Source organism: Oncorhynchus clarkii, chromosome 3 (assembly GCF_045791955.1).
Source record: "Oncorhynchus clarkii lewisi isolate Uvic-CL-2024 chromosome 3, UVic_Ocla_1.0, whole genome shotgun sequence".
NCBI classification, from domain to species: Eukaryota; Metazoa; Chordata; class Actinopteri; order Salmoniformes; family Salmonidae; genus Oncorhynchus; species Oncorhynchus clarkii.
The window spans coordinates 61,914,376-61,919,290 of record NC_092149.1 but is presented as its reverse complement, the minus strand read 5'-3'; positions in this window follow the sequence as shown (position 1 = coordinate 61,919,290).

Here is a 4,915-nt window from a genome sequence, read left to right as displayed (position 1 = left end):
TTTTCCAACAGTCTTGAAGGAGTTCCCACATATGCTGAGCACTTGTTTGTTGCTTTTCCTTCATCATGCGGTCATACTCATCCCGAACCCTCTCAATTGGATTGAGGTCAGTGATTGTGGAGGCCAGGTCATCTGATGCAGCACTCCATCACTCTTCTTCTTGGTCAAATAGCCCTTACACAGCCTGGAGGTGTGTTTTGGTTATTGTCCTGTTAAAAAACAAATGACAGTCCCACTAAGCGCAAACTAGATGGGATGGTGTATTGCTGCAGAATGCTGTGGTAGCCATGCTGGTTAACTGTGCCTTGACTGCTAAACAAATCACCAGCAATGCACCATCACACCCCTTCCGTCCTTCACGGTGGGAACCACATGCAGAGATAATCCGTTCACCTACTCTGCGTCTCACAAAGACATGGCAGTTAGAACCAAAAATCTCAAATTTCGACTCATCAGACCAGTAGTAGTGATTTTATTTGTAGTGATTTTATTTGCAGCAATTTGACCATGAAGGCCTGATTCATGCAGTCTTTAAACAGTTGATGTGTCTGTTACTTGAACTCTGAAGCATTTATTTGGGCTGCAATTTCTGAGGCTGGTAACTCTAATGAACTTATCCTCTGCAGCAGAGGTAACTCTGGCTCTTCCTTTCCTGTGGAGGTCCTCATGAGAGTCAGTTTCATCAGAGCTTGATGGTTTTTGCGACTGCACTTGAACTTTCAAAGTTCTTGACATTTTCCGAATTGACTGACCTTCATGTCTTAAAGTAATGGACTGTAGTTTCTCTTTGCTTATTTGATCAGCCGGCCGTGACCGGGAGACCAATGAGGTGGCGCACACTTTTCCCAAGGTCGTCTGGGTTAAGGGAGGGTTTGGCAGGCCGGGATTTCCTTGTCCCAATGTGCTCTAGTGGGCCAGGCACCTTCAAGCTGACATCGGTCGTCAACTGGACTGTGTTTCCTCCGACACATTGGTGTGTCTTGCTTCCGGGTTAGCGAGCAGTGTGTCTAGAAGCAGTGTGGCTTGGCAGGGTTGTATTTCGGAGGACGCATGGCTCTCTCCCGAGTCCGTAGGGGATTTGCAGCGATGGAACAAGACTGTAACTTTCAATTGGGGAGAAAAAAATGGTCAAATAAAAAACTATCTGACCTAGCTAGCTGACAAACATACAGTGTAGATAACTTTCAAATTCATTGTTTTACACATCACAGCACTGGCAAGCCATGGTTGACCAACTCCCTTGCCAAAATGTCTGACCTTTTAAACCCATCACAAGAAGGACCCTGTCTATTCTTATTCCTAATTCTATGGGTACAGCCCAATGATGTGTACAAACCAATAATTAATATATACACTAGATGACTAACAGGGGGTGCTGAAGCCACCACACCTCCATCTTGGCACTCCCCCACATTTGTAGAAATTATTTTGGAAGCAATAGAATTGCATTTAATAATGTCCACATTTGTTTTTGCCACGTTTGTTATATTACAGACACCTTAATGCATACGTTTAAATGATATTATGTGAGCTAAACATAAAAATACTGTCCCCACTACAACAACAGCAAAATACTTAAAAACATGTAATTTTGTTCTTAACATTTAAATGAAATACTATGGAGGACTGCTTTTCTGAAGAGTGCCAATATGGCAGACTGGTGGCTTCGAAGCCCCTCACTGGACTATAAAAAGCATCAGCAGTGTCTTTGGAAAGTATTCAGACAGGTTGACTTTTTCCACATTTTGTTACGTTAACAGTCTTATTGTAAAATAGATTTAAAAAATAATAATTCTCAGCAATCTACACCTAATACCCCATGATAAAGTGAAAACAGTTTTTTAGGAAGTTTAGCAAATGTATAAATAAAACACAGAAATAACTTCTTTACATAAGTGTTCAGACCCTTTGCTATGAGACTGGAAATTGAGCTCCGGTGCATCCTGTTTCCATTGATCATCCTTGAGATCTTTCTACAACTTGATTGGAGTCCACCTGTGGTAAGTTCAATTGATTGGACATGTCTATATAAGGTCCCACAGTTGACAGTGCATGTCAGAGCAAAAGGAATGTATCGTAGGCACAGATCTGGGGAAGGGTACCAACAAATGTCTGCAGGGTTGAAGTTCCCCAAGAACACAGTGGTCTCCATCATTCTTAAATGGAAGAAGTTTGGAACCACCAAGACTCTTCCTAGAGATGGCCACCTGACCAAACTGAGCAATCAGGGAAGAAGGGCCTTGCTCAGAGAAGTGACCAAGAACCCAATGGTCACTTTGACAGAGCTCTAGAGTTTGTCTGTGGAGATGGGAGAACCTTCTAGAAGGACAACCATCTCTGCAGCACTCCACCATTCAAGCCTTTATGGTAGAGTGGCAAGACTGAAGCCATTCCTCAGTAAAAGGTACATGGTAGCCCGCTTGGAGTTTGCCAAAAAGTACCTAAAGACTCTCAGACCATGAGAAACAAGATTCTCTGGTCTGATGAAACCAAGATTGAACTCTTTGGCCTGAATGCCAAGCGTCACGTCTGGAGGAAACCTGACACCATCCCTACAGTGATGCATGGTGGTGGCAGTATCATGCTGTGGGGATGGTTTTCAGCGACAGGCACTGGGAGACTAATCAGGCTTGAGGCAAGGATGAACGGAGCAAAGTAAAAACCCTTGATGAACACCTGCTCCAGAGCGCTCAGGACCTCATACTTGGGCGAAGGTTCACCTTCTAACAGGAAAATGACCCTAAGCACACAGCCAAGACAATGCAGGAGTGGCTACGGGACAAGTCTCTGAATGTCCTTGAGTGGCCCAGTCAGAACCCGGACTTGAACCCGATTGAACATCTCTGGAAAGACCTGAAAATAACTGTGCAGCGATGCTCCACATCCAACCTAACAGAACTTGAATGGGAGAAGCTCCGCAAATACAGATGTGCTAAGCTTGTTGCCTCATACCCAAGAAGACTTGAGGCTGTAATCACTGACAAAGGTGCTTCAACAAAGTACTAAGTAAAGGGTCTGAATACTTATGTTAATGTGATATTTCAGTTTTTTATTTTTAATGAATTAGCAAAAATCTGTTTTTGCTTTGTCATTATGGGGTAATGTGTGTAGATTTGAGGGTAAAAAAAAACAATTTAATCAATTTTAGAATAAGGCTGTAACGTAACAAAATGTGGAAAAAGTCAAGGGTTCTGAATACTTTCCGAAGGCACTATATGGGTGATACAACCATCCCAGTTCTTCAGATTTTGCTGCGTATAGACAGAATCATTAGATCATTTGTACTTTGTACTGTCCATATGTAGCTTGTTTTTGGTCGTAGAATCAGGAATGGCTGAAGAATTACATTTACCTGTAGCTAACTCTGCAAATGGCACTGCTGGGTGATCTATTTCTGGGGCTGCAGGTAGTGGTTAGAGCATTGGTCCAGTAACCGAAAGGTTACAAGATCGAATCCCAGAGCTGACAAGGTAAAAATCTCTCGTTCTGCCCCTGAACAAGGCAGTTAACCCACTGTTCCTCATTGTAAGTAAGAATTTGTTCTTAACTCACTTGCCTGGTTAAATAAATAACAAATGTAGAAAGACAATCAATAATATAATAATAAAAAAATGTCTACGATATGTAGAATCTATGAGAATAGAAAGGTTCAGAACGTTTGAAAATATATGGCAAATAGAAAACAACTGGATGGTATTCAGAGATAGATGGGAGGGGTTGAGTGGAGCTGAAGGATGGGACTAAAAACAAACAAAAGATAACTTGTATACTATACTGTGTCTGTAAATGTATATTGTATGTATAAGCTGGAAGTAGAAACCTAAGAGGAGTTGTCCATTAGTTTACTCCAATTAGGGGAGGGATGGTAGGGTTAGGGGAAAATTGAGGAAAATACTTTTGGAATCATGTAGTAACCAAAAAAGTGTTCATCAAATCAGAATACATGATTAATACACAGATTATTCAAAGTAGCCACCCTTTGCCTTGATGACAGCTCTGCACACTCTTGGAATTCTCTCAACCAGCTTCATGAGATATGCATTTCAATTAACAGGTGTGCCTTGTTTTAAGTTAATTTGTGGAATTTCTTTCCTTCTTAATGCATTTGAGCCAATCAGTTGTGTTAAGGTTTTTTTTAACCTTTATTTAACTTGGTGAGTCAGTTAACAACAAATTCTTATTTACAATGACGGCCTACCAAAAGGCAAAAGGCCTCCTGCAGGGATGGAGGCTGGGATTAAAAATAAAATAAATAAAATAAAAATATAGGACAAAACACACATCATGACAAGAGAGACAACACAACACTACATAAAGAGAGACCAAAGATGACAACATAGCATGGCAGCAACACATGACAACACAGCATGGTAGCAACATGACAACAACATGGTAGCAACACAACATGGCAGCAGCATAACATGGTAGCAGCAAAAAGCAGGGTACTAACATTGTTGGGCACAGACAACAGTACAAAGGGCAAGAAGGTAGAGACAACAATACATCACGCAAAGCAGCCATAACTGTCAGTAAGAGTGTCCATGATTGAGTCTTTGAATGAAGAGATTGAGATAAAACTACCCAGAGTTACCAGCCTAAATAAATGCTTCACAGAGTTCAAGTAACAGACACATCTCAACATCAACTGTTCAGAGGAGACTGCGTGAATCAGGCCTTCATGATCTATTTCGCTGCAAAGAAACCACTAAAGGACACTAATAAGAAGAAGAGTCTTGCTTGGGCCAAGAAACATGAACAATGGATAGTAGACCTGTGGAAATCTGTCCTTTGGTCTGATGATTCCAAATTTGCGATTTTTGGTTCCAACCGCCTTGCCTTTGTAAGACGCCAAGTAGGTGATCGGATGATCTCCGCATGTGTGGTTACAACATGAAGAATGGAAGAGAGGAGGAGG